This window comes from Amblyomma maculatum, chromosome 7 (assembly GCF_055883805.1).
Source record: "Amblyomma maculatum isolate TAMU_Amacu chromosome 7, ASM5588380v1, whole genome shotgun sequence".
Taxonomy (NCBI): Eukaryota; Metazoa; Arthropoda; class Arachnida; order Ixodida; family Ixodidae; genus Amblyomma; species Amblyomma maculatum.
This window is the reverse complement of record NC_139350.1, coordinates 27,218,903-27,231,820: the sequence shown is the minus strand read 5'-3', so window position 1 is coordinate 27,231,820 and position 12,918 is coordinate 27,218,903.

Genomic DNA, 12,918 nt, shown 5'->3' with positions numbered 1-12,918 from the left:
GAAAGTGTGGTTATACTCGGATAATGTTTCTGTTTCTTGCTTTCAAAAGAGTGTGGGGTAGAGGCATTGCCTCCCTATTAGTAATAATACGAGTAACCAGCTCATTTTCTAATACATATCTGTGCTCTTTTCTCTTTTTGCTCCATTCACAGGTGCTGGAGTCCTGTAGGGATTAGGGACGTAGTGGTATATCTGGACATTGGAACCACTGCAGCCCCAGAATTTGTAGTTCAAGACACCTCAGAAGAGGATACAGAGAGCAGGCCAGCCAGCGAGCAGGAAGACAAGGAGCAGGGGACTGGGGAAAGGAATAGGGCAGCCATGTGCAGAAAGTTCCCTGCTGGCTCAATGCTTTGGGAGCTCATGTTTATGAGCGAGCAGGCCGAGGAACTTGCTGCCAAGGCTCCCAAGGAAAGCATCGAGCTGCGAAAGAAGCTGATACAACTGCAGAAGGAAAGTAATGAAGTACAGAAGGCGATGTTGGATGTAATGAGGCAGTATTTGGCTAGAAAGGAAAATACACGACATAGAATCATTTCTCTGTCGTCTATGTATTAAGTGAGACATTACCAGTAACGAAATGCTGTGTACAGCCTGTTGATAACGTTGATAACTTTTCTGGTATTATTTGATACTGATGTCGACAATGCACAAACTTTAAGATGTTTCTATTTTGCAGCTGCGAACATACAATACTTGTAAGTTATGTGCTTTATGATTTCAATGAGCCAAAAACATTAGTGACCTGCTGAGAGCGATTAGCCCATTTTTTCACACTTCGTGTTCCAAACAATTTTGCAGGCACCAGCATCTGCAGCTTCCTGCAAAGATAAAAATAACCATTTTCTCTATGTAATAGTATTCTGTCAAACATTTTATGTGCCATAGGACAAGCCCTCAAACTACAAAACATGCCATGCATTACTTGCCTGTATACAACTGAGGAACAAGTCAGAAGTGTCTACCACCTTGAAATACCCTGTTCTGCAATATGAGAGCCGTAACACTGAAAACGAGGCAAACATACGCGCATCTAACGGTTCAAAATAGTATGTCCGCATCTCAGTATAACTACTTTGTGCAATAAGAAAGCATACATTTGATTTGTCGATGGCCATGCTTCTACAATACAAAGTTAACCTCGGTGCTGCTATATGATGCAATGACAAACACGGCATATAAAAAAACGAAAGTAATATTCTATTGGTGGCCATAGAGATCCACAGCACTAAGTTGACTTTTACAGTAAAAACACCACTTTGAGAAACAGTACAGAAGGTTCTATGCATCTAAATGCGAGGCGTGCACTAGGTGTAACGAAAGTATGTGTTCTTCTATGGTATTACTAATTACTGTGATTAAGACGAGCGATATAGATGTGTACAGCTAGATTTTGCATGTAAGGGAAACATAACCTTCCGTCCACTGCTGAAAGGAGCAAATATGCTACATGTGATAATAAGGAATGAACTCATGCACAAAGCCGCTTCAAAGTGTACACATGCACAGTTTAAATTGAACTAGAACAACTAACATACCGATTTAAACTTGCGCACAAATGAAACAGTAAAAGTGAGACAGTTCGCTCCACAGCAAGATGCTTTGCCAGGTAATTTCTTACAGCCACCCTAAAGGTTCCAGTGGACAACTTGTGCATATGGGCTGCATTTGTTGTCTATCCTTTACATGCACAATATCCAGTCAGTTGAAGTCTCAGCTGTTTGTAAGCTCCTCATATATGTTTTCAGAACGCAACAGGAGGGAATGAAATAGTTTACATCCACAATGTTGCATTCCAGGCCCTTTAGCAGGATTCGAAAGCGTGCCTTCAGGCGGCAAAGACATTCTCAACCATGCGCCTGGCACTCGAAAGGTGGAAGTTGAATGCCTGCATGGCAGGATCACCATGACCGGAGTGTGAGTAGGGTTTCATTATATTCTTTTGAAGAGGAAAGGCTTTATCGGAGAGAAAAAAGGGTCAACCTAGATATCTTCAATTTCTTTCATCTCCTTTTTGAACAGATTACTGTTCAAAATACTTCGTAGCTGCGACACATAAAAACAACCTACGTGGCGGTTCCGACCACAACACCCGGAGGGTTTTATCGATATTTATTGCCTCAGGGTATCAGTAGGGTATGAGCTGAAGGATGAAAAAATGATTAAATGAATTAAAAACGGTTGGTTTCTTTTATGAAGACCAGAAGTGAGCGATGATCACATCCCTGCGTCCAAGCGATATATGAGGTAGGATCGGTTGCTGAAAGAACAGCTGTCGTCAGGTGCCGGATTCGTGCCGGTTTCAGCGCTGGGCAGTCCCACAATAAATGGTGAATGCCGGCTTCAACATTTTCGTTTTTAAAGATCGGGCACCCTGGCTTGGAATATAAGTGTCGGAAGTGAGACCAAGCCCTAGAGGCTGCTGGTGTGAGGGAAACACGGACCCGGATTCTCCTCAGCGCAATCACCTCTGCACGGGTGAGACCGCGGGGAAGGGATACCATACACGTAGGGATAAGTGCATGTGTGCTACGCCAGAGGTGTTCCTTTCTTGATAAAAGGAGGGTAGCGTCGTTCACTTCAAGAAGTCGTGGCACTGATGCGTCTTGGTACACAGGACGAGTCGCTAAATCTTCTTGACTTTGGGAAGGCAGCAGGTCGCGTGGGATCCACTCAATGCGTACTGACTGCGGGATGCGCGCCGCAAGCTGGTGGATGTCTTGGCACATTTTAGGGCTACGGCTGACACGTCGGAGCAAATATACTGCTTGAAGTGCGTCAGTGCGGATGACAACGTGGGCTGCAAGGAACATGGTTATGGAAGCCACGGAGCAGAGTGCCTCCTGAACTGCCGCGAGCTCAGGGCAGAAAGATGTCTCTGGTTCCAAGAGCAGAAAAGTAGAAATATGAATCAGGCTAGGTCTCCATGGACAGTAGATTGCTGTTTTGGCTTCACAGCCTTGCAAGCTTCCATCCATGCATCCACGTACACTATAATGCACCCTTGAGGCAGGTGAGTATCTTGCTCTTCAAATCTCTGGCGAAGCGACGATGCAGAGTTGGCAGACGTTGGTCTGCGGATATCAGTTGGCTTGATGTCTCCAAACTGTACAAACTTTCAGGGAGGGAGAACTGGCCGTAGGTGGCTGAAGAATAATGTGTGACCTTGCATACGCCCTCAGTGCTTGCGTGGAATGTGACAAAGTGGCCTTGAGTCTCCGAGCATCACGGCACTGCTGCACGAGCTTGTTCTAAAACATATCTGGGGCAGTAACAGCCAGAAGGATTGTGCTGCACCAGCTTTATAGTTATGGTAGTCGACAGCATGTTCAGACAAGGAACATACTCAATGTGGGAGCCGTCGAGAGTGCCTACGCTCTGCGGAAAGCCAGCGACTGCAGCAAACTGCCGTAGGTGTTCAGCCATCTAGCGCATCCTCGGCGTTTTTCCATACCGAAGTTCGAAGCCTCTGACCATGTCACAAGCTGTCTCACATACAGAGCAGAAATTAAGGGATATCCCGCTCCTCCGAGCATGATTCTCCGGGGCTGCGACCGGCTAGCGTGCGTCCTTGACCATCGGCCGCAGCGCAACCAACCGAGAGAATAAAAAGGCAGACCGCAGTACGCCCGCGGCAATGCGCTCTGAAGAGATGTAGACTCTCGACCAACTCTCGCGGCTGCTCGCTCTGGGAAAGTGTATTTTGTATTTCACTGAGCCCGCGATCAACTCATTATTTCTCCTCCTCTTGTACGGCCAACCCGACCGATCAACTCTGCGACTACAAAGCCTGATCGAACAAGAAAGCCGTGAGAATTCTTTTCTGCCACAGACTGTCGCTTAAGTGAATATTGTTTTCACCTTTGTAAACCTTGATCTGACTTTGTATTTTTAGGCTGTTTTCTATGTAACTCTTGCCAATACTTCTTATATTCGGAATACTTCCTTTGTTATCTTTAAAGTCTTCTTTTATCACAGTGTTTTGTTCATTGCGTTTTCCCTTTTGTCATTTAGTGAGTTGTCTTTTATCACTACCGTGTCGTGGTATTTTTTTTCCTATTATTAGGCAGTGTAATTTGGACTACTAGCTGCAATATCCAATTTGAAGAACGTGACTTCCTTGAACTTATTCCCAGTGTAATTTGGACTACTCGCTGCAATATCCAATTTGAAGAAAGTGACTTCCTTGAACTTATTCCTCAACCACACACCGACACACGTACTTCATGGGTTGACCAGTCTAACTTTTAGCTGTTTTTTCTAACCCCATAGAGGGACGACGGGTAACCGTAAAGGCGATCCCGCGCCTCTGCTGACTGTAAAGGTGGTTTGTGGCATAATTGGCGTCCGCGAACAGGACTGGTCCACCAGGTGTCGGTGAGAGAAAGAGGTGTAGGTATCTTTAGTGTTGTGTCCTAGCCCTGCATGGCACTTCCTTTCTAAGTTGTTCGAAGCTGAGTTAAAACGGGTAATTGCGTATGGCCGAACTCATGGCTTTGAGGGTCAAGAGCTGCTCAAAAGAGTAGACCAGGAGCGAGCTCGTCGCAGAGAGGAACGCAAAGAGGAACGTGCGCAGCAGAAAGAGGAGGCGAAATTTGACTCTCAGAAGGCCCACGAACAGTAAACTCCGGATGGCGGAGATATAGAAAAAGAGGAGTTACTGATGCTCCGACGAGACCTACCAAATAGGTCGGCAACTGAAGCGAATAGCACCGAAGAGACAAGGTTAGAAACGGGGGAGGGTCAAGTTGCTCGGCACGAATGCAAAAGCCCGCACAAGTTGATGCCGGTTTTTAATGAGGGCAGGGACGACTTTGACGCTTACCTCATGCGTTTCGAGCGCGCCGCTGAGAGTCAGAGTTGACCTCGCGACCTGTGGGCTACAGCCATTGGTCTGTGTTTAAGCAGCGAAGTGCTCAACGTTTTCAGTCGCATGTCTGCGTCCGAGTGCTTGAACTACAATAAGCTCCGGAAGGCATTCATGATTCTCTTCCGTATGACAGAATAGTTCAGAAAAAAATTCAGGTCTGCTATTTCCCGGAACGAGAAAACATGGTCACAGTTCGTGACGCGCCTACAGAACTTCCTAGATAGATGGATGAGCTGTCGGACGCAAGGAACGAGTATGCAGCTCTCGTTGACCTGATTCTATGGGAACTGCGCCACTCCGCTACAAATATTTTTGAAAGTAAAGAAGGAGGCACCCGTCGCGGAAGCAGCAGCAAGGGCAGAAAAGTGTATGGAGGCCCTGGCTGGTCGAACTTCAGAAAGCGAAGCACTTCAAAAGACAAGGCAGAAAAGCCATATCCAAGACTACCTAGAGAAAGTGAAGACTGCTTCAATCATCGGACGCATAGAGCAGTGATGAATAGAAACGTTATATTTGTGCGCAGCGGGACACTGCCTCGAAACTTGCCCGGCCGCCACCTCCGATGGATCGGGACCGCCAAAGAAATGCCACAAATGCGGCCAGGTCATCCAAGCTGGAGATGCTGGGCAAATAGGGCCTCGAAACAGAGAAAGAAAAATCGGGGGTCCGCTGCAATATGCATTGAGAACGGATACCTAGAACGTAAGGACGGAGGAAAGATCCCGTTATCAACGCTGGTTTCACCAGTTAGAATGCGCCGCCAGGGAATGCTTACCTGTCGTGGCCAGCATGATTGGGGGCCGGACAATTCGAGTCCTGAGAGACAAAGGCTGCAACATGGTGATGTTAAGGAAGGATTTGGCACGGAAGGAAGATATCACCAATACGAAGTCTCCAGTTTACTTACTTGACCACTCGGTCCTAATGCTCCCAGAAGCTTGGGTAGATGTCGACTCTGTACTTTAAGGGAGGACTTCGCGCTATGTGAGAGAATTCACTATACGGAGGACACTGGCAAATGTGGAAGGTGCTAGGCCAGCAGAGGACCCCGATCTAAACTAGCACAAACGAAAGCGAGACTACGATGTCTACTGAAGTAAAAGTCGGAGAGTTAGCGCCTGACACCGAGATAACCATACCCCTTTCGGATGCCACTGAAGCTTGTCTCTTAGTGACTAGAGTGCAGGCATGTAAGGATAAAACATTGAAAAACCTTAAAGCCCTGCAAGGCCTCCCCAGTGTATGTCGCGAAGAGATTGTTCAAGAGCAAGGGAATGACGCGACTTTACGCTTGTGCTTGGATCGCGTGGGCCCACCGCAAGCGGAAAAGGGAAAGGGTACCCACCAGTTTTTTATTGCTAATGGCGTCCTTCAGAGGAAATACGTCGCCGAGTCCGGCAGGGAGTGCACTCAAGTTATTGTGCCCCAAAAGTACAGATCAGCTATTCTCAAGCTGGCACATGATGGTTTGATAGGAGGCCAGCAAAGCGTGCAGAAAGTCTCTTGAAGCTGAAGACATAATTTTTCTGGTCGACAATGCAGTCTGACGCTAAGCGGTTTGGTGCTTCTTGCGATCTATGCCAACGCATAACTCCGAAGGGTCACACTACACAAGAGCCTTTGGCCCGGGTTCCCGCCACTGAGTCCCCGTTTCAGTGGGTGGCGATCGACATTGGTGGCCCCCCAACCCGAAGTCCGCTCAAGGCAATCTGTACATCCTGACCATGGTGGACTAGGCTAATCGGTACCCTGATACAGACGCGCTTCCTAGCATCAAGACCGAAAGTGTAGCCAAAGCTCTTGTCGAATTGTTTTCCCATGTGGGAGTGCTCAGTGACAGAGGCACTAATTTTACGCTCGAATTAATGAAAGAGGATAGGGGTTTGTTGTCAGTCAAACAGCTGTATACCTCTCCCTACCACCCGATAACGAATGGCCTAGTCAAACGGTTTAACGACACGCTTAAACAAATGCTGAAGCGAATCTGAGAGGCCGACCTATTGGAATCACTACTTGGCTTCACTCCTGTTCGCATACAGGGAAGTACTCCAAGAAAGTCTTGACTTTTCCCCAATCGAACTCTTATGGCCCAAATGTGCGCGGACCTCAGGTTGTACTTAGTGAGCTTTGGAGTAATGAAAGCGTCCTTGAGAAGTTGTGAACTAGGTACGAGTACGTCCTTGCTCTACGGGACAGACTCGAGAATACCTGTAAACTTTACCACGAAGAGCTGGAGCGCGCAGGAGAGCGTTACAGCCGCTACAACGATGTCAAGAGCCGCAAACGCTCACTCAACCCGGGAGAGCAGGTTCTTATGCTCCTTCCTACAGAGCACAATAAGCTGCTCATGCAATGGAAGGGGGCTTTTTCGGTCATTAGTCGCCGGGGCAATGTCGACTAAATGTCGACTATGAACTGGATTTGGCCAATATCACAAAAAGATCCGATGTAAACATGCTAAAGAAATACTAGCTAAGGAAATATGACACCATAGTGGCAGCTGTCGGTGCAGTAATTTCGGCAGAAGACAGATGCTGGAGAAATAGAGCTTCCTAAGCCCTTCCAGACAGTCTATCAGGATGTATACATTTCCGAGAGACTGACCAGCAGAACGAAGCCAAGAAACCTCTGCAAGTGTACGAAGGTATATTTTCAACCTTCTGGGAAAAACCACGCTGATTGAATGCCAACTGAAGTTAAGAGCGACAGGCCGATAAACGTAAGGCAATATCCGCTACCGTACGCTTAGAGACAAGCAGTTGCGTCATAAGTGGACGACTTGCTCTGAATAGATATCACTGAGCCATCGGAGTCACCCTGCAACTCCCCTGTGATCGTCGTACGCAAGCCTGATGGGGCGCATCGGCTATGCATTGATCTCCGGAAACTAAACGAAGTCATTGCAGACGACGCCGAGCCCTTAACCCGCGCGGACTACCTTATCACCTCGATAGGCCGCAAAAATTATTTTCCTAGCTGGACTTATCTGAGGGATATTGGCAGGTACCATTGTCACCTGATTCAAAGGCGATGACTGATTTCACTGTTGACACAGGGCGCTTTCAATTCCGATATATGCCTTCCCGTATTAAGACTGCGCCAGGAAGTTTTACGAAGGTGACGCGGAGCATCTTGGCTGGTATTCCCGAGTGCGACATGGGAAAAGCATCGCCAAATATTGTACGAGGTCTTCGTCCGAATCGAGGCAGCTTGTCTCACCATAAAACCGCTCAAATGCGAGATCAGAATGGAAACCGTTGTGTTCCTGGGCCAACAAATTGCGTCCTGGGAGTTGTCGCCCCTCACCAAGACCCTACAGAAGATACAAGAAAATTCACGTCCTACAACAATGAAGCAGGTCCGATCCTTTTTTGGACTCATGGGTTACTACCGAGATTTAATACCGAACTATGCTGACCTCACCTACCATTTGTCAGATCTAACACGGAAGGTCAACCTTCCGTCGTGAGCTGGAGCCCTGAGCAATAACGGGCTTCAAGAACTTGCGGGAAAAACTGGCTGAGGCACCGATCCTGAAACTTCCAGATTTTGACAGGGAATTCGTCCTACGAACGGATGCTTCTGATAGGGGTATTGGGGCGTTCTGCTTAAGTCGCATGCCGAAGTCCTGCATCCAGTTGCGTATGCGAGCCGCAAGTTGCTGCCTCGAGAGGTAGCCTATTTAACCGTTGAGAAAGAAGCTCTATCACTCGTTTGGGGTATCACCAAATTTCAAGTCTTCCTTTACGGGAGAAGGTTTCTCGTTCAACCGGGCCACCAGCCTTGGAAATTTATAAAAGGAACAAAATCTACGAATATCCGCATTCACCACTGGAGCCTTAAGCTTCGGGAATACATCTTTCGTGTCGGGTATATTGAAGGCCGTGAGAACGTTGGAGCAGATTACTTGAGCCGGCTGGAATAGTTGTTCAGCTTGCACACTGCCTAGCTACATTGTGTCAGTTGGTGTAATGAAATACCATGTGATGTGCCTGTACATTTCTGCTTGCTTGATTGTTATCGGTGATCAACGACTTGACATGTGCTCAGGACATGACTGCCGAACGAGAGTGTTGTGGTGCTGTGCGGGCTCTGATCAGTGCGTCTATGGTGCGCATCGTAGACCGTAGTGAGTGGCAAACGGTCTTCAGTGCATCAGACGGACCCAATCTACTGCACTACTCTGCGGGGTGTAATAAAGTTGTTCACCCAGACTCGGCGCTTGCGGATGTCTAGAATATTTCGAAAAAATATTCTTCTGGGCGGGGGGTTGGGGCAGTTTCACAAGCTGCCTCACATATAGAGCGGACCTTACGGGATCTCCTGCCTCACATATAGCGCGCAAGTTACGGGATCTCCCCGCTCCTCCGAGCATTCTTCGACAGGATTCTCTGAGGCAGCGATCGGCCAGCGTGCATTCTTGACGATGGGCCGCAGCGCAGCCAGCCAAGGGTATAAAATGGCAGAACGCAGCACGCCCCCGGCAGTGCGCTCTGGGGAGATGTAGTCTCTCGAGCAACTCTGGCGGCTGCTCTGTCTGGGAAAGTGCCTTTTGTTCCCCGAGCCCGCGAAAAACTCATTGTTTCTCCTTATCTTACACGGCCGCCGCTAGCGATCAACAATGCGACTGGACACCTCATTGAACAAGAAAGCCTTGTGAATTCCTTTTTGCCACAGACTGTCGGTTAATTGAATATATTTTTCGTCTTTGTTTAAACCTTGATCTGGCTTAGTTTTCTGTTTAACTCTTGCTCCTACTTGCTATCTTGTTATCTTCCTAGTCTTCTTTTATTGACATGTTTTGTTCATTTTCGGTTGTTTTCCGTCTTGTCATCTACCGAGTCGTCTTGGATCACTATCGTGTCGTGGCATTTTTTTTCTATTATAATGCTGTGTGATTTAGACCACTAACTATAAATATCCCATTGTTTGAAAAAAGCCACTTTCTTGAACTTAATCCTCAATCCTTAATCCTTCACGGGTTGACCTGCCTAACTTTTAGCTGTGTTTTCTAACCTCATAGAGGTACGACGGGTAACTTTAAATTGATGCGGCGCCTGTGTTGACAGTAAAGGCCGTGGTTTGTGACAGACCACCACATCAGAAAATTATCTCACAATGATGTTCACTGAAGACCGGCTCACGCCAAAGACGTTTACTACCGTCCGTACTTAAGCAGATGTGGCAAGCCGGTAAATGGCAACCGCCACATATTTGTGCAGCGATATTGCCTTACGCATTTTCGTGTCATGCCGCCTCGTGCACTGGCACACATTCACTATGTAACGAAATGTGCTCCTCGTCATTCGAAAGTATTCTACTTTCTTGCAGGTGGGGGAGAGATGTTTCGTACCACAATGTTTTTCGGGGGTATGGCCAGAGACTTCGCTCACATGAGCACAGTCTTGAAGCTAACGCTTGCAGGCGCCTGCTTGATCTCTCGGCTTGCTTTTGAACGCCTTCTCTTTCTTCAAGCTCGCCAAGTATCGCGAGTTGCTGCAAGCGTCGCTGCTGCATTTCTTCCTGACAGGCGGTGAACACAGCCCAGGTCCCGCACGGTGTCCACATGCTTCCTATGGGCCATCGCAATGTGAACGCGCTGAACTCAAAGCACAAGATACGCGCTGAACTCAAAGCACAAGATACACACTGAACTCAAAACACAAGATACACTGCACTCAGAACACAAGACACGACACAACTGTAAACATCAAACACTACATTTCACTCAAAAACAAGAAAAGTTGATGAAAGATACTTATTCTACCAAACTACATTTAAGAAACCAAAAGAGATGACATACTGCAAAAAACATGGACCTCAGCAGGAAAGCGGAGTAAAAAAGGTAAGGCGGTGTATAGCAGCAAGTCGCACAACGTGAGCAGGTAGATTGTCTTGGCTCTTTTTTTGGCTATGGAGTCGACAGCACCCAGCATGGGATGACTGTTTTAAGTTTTTTCTGGTTTTGAACAAACCCGGGAAAAATTATCGCGCTCCACACATGTAACTGAGGTTTTTTCGCGACAAAGGGCCGAGAATTGTATCTTACTAAGATTTTTTTTAATCACTGGAGTTACATGGGCCTTACAATTCTCTCTTGAAAGACAGCCACATGACCGGCGCAACTGCACACAACAAGAACAGGGCCGCCGGCTTTCACGGTAAAGTCCGAGCTAAGTCCAGACTTTTAAGTACGACGAGGCTACTTTAATACGGCTCGGGTTCCGAACGCTTCGTTTCGGCTCTTGTTCACCGGAGTGGCTTCCCGCAACGCACTCAGCAACCACTTGGGGCGTAATGCCACGAATTTTACCCAGCGCAAGACTGACGGAATGTTTACATCTTACAGCGGGGATAGGGTCAGAGCATCCCTGCATTTCCATAATTTCTCGACTTAGGTACCTGGCGTCCTTGTGTCTTAACTAAGACGGTACTAGAGTCGTAATTGTGCAAGCGACTTATTCAAGTCAGGACTGAAGCCCAGTCTCGAATCCATGTCTTAAGCGGCCATGCTAGCGGTCTATCTTTTAGACTCAGTTAAGTCTGGACTTAGCTAAGACAGTCTTAAGATCGTTCCGTGCAAGCGGAACCAGGTTGTTTTGCGTGTAATAGCGCCAAATCGCAGTTTACTACAACCAAAATCAACTCCGCTTAACCATGGTTGCTGTTAACCACAGTTAAGTCTGCCGTGTAACTACGGTGTTAGGGGTTAAGCAGAGTGGATGCAGACAGCACGGGACCGGGTTAATTGGAGGGTAATTGGAGACGCCTTCGCCCTGCAGTGGGTATAGTGCGGCTGATGGTGATGATGATGGTGAGAATTAACAGTTTAAGTTTAGTTGGTGCCTAAGGGTCTTGCAACATGTTTTGTTAGTCCCGTACCATAAAATTCAAAGCTTTAGAACGGGGGCCTTGATGCTCCGCCAAGTAAATTGCATGTCAAAACACGCATGCGCAGTCTCCAGGACACTCTTAATGCCTGAGGTTAACGTCAGCGGAAAAAGCTATTTTTCAGAAATTGCGTGTGCCTATATCTACATTTTTAAGATAAAATGGCCGTCACGCATGAGGAGGTTGCCTCTGACATGAGTACTTATTCGTCTTTGCCGCTGCACTGTAAGTACGCGCGAAATTTCCTGACCACGACTATCCCAGAAAAGCAAAATATACTTGAAAATTTCTCTTTGTTTGGAAATGCCTACGACATTCAATTTAAGCGCGAAAGCATGCTAAATTTCCACGCTTCTGGATTCACAGAGCTCAGAATGCTTAGCGAGTACTGGTGGCCCCAGTGGCGTGACTATGGGGGTGCAGCACTCTAGGCAGGTGGGGGGGGGGGGGGGTTAGTGAGTACGATTACTCTGTGAAAGGGTGAAACATATTCGAGGTGTAGGCCGCTAAGAAGGGTAAGGAGAGTCTCTGATCGCTGCGCGTCGACTGTACCCAAAAAGAAACAGACAACACAAAGAAAAATGATTATAGGTGGGTACGTTTAACAAGCACGTGTAGTTCAGGGAAAACGTAACAGAGACGACCTACGTACTGTGTTATGCGGGTCATAATTACTGTTCTCCTTCATCAAGAGGAAGGTATTGCTGTAATTCAAAATTCAAATCATTTCGTCATAAAATCGAGTCTGACGACGCCTTTCGTCATGCAGCTCCTAAAGACCGTAGGTAATTAATGTATTCGGTTGGGGCTGAATCAACTTTACGGTCTGGATGCAAGATACAACTTGCCCCATGTTGACAGAATGGATATCTCGCAAGTCAAATATACAGAGTGCAAAGTAAAATGATTTCACCTGGGTATGTCTCTCACAGTGGCCAGGAAAATTAACTTATTTAAAGTACTTAAACGGCTTTGGGGACTAAGTAGGCTATAAAAGGTGTATCTCATTGAAATGTTATTATGAGATCGCGCTTAGTGTATGGCCGCCCCTTAGCAGCAACGCATGCAACCCAGTGCCCCAAGCGTCAGCATAATGAGGAGGTATGATTGCGACATGTCAGAGGCGCTTTCAGTTTTTAAACACGCTTTATAAACAG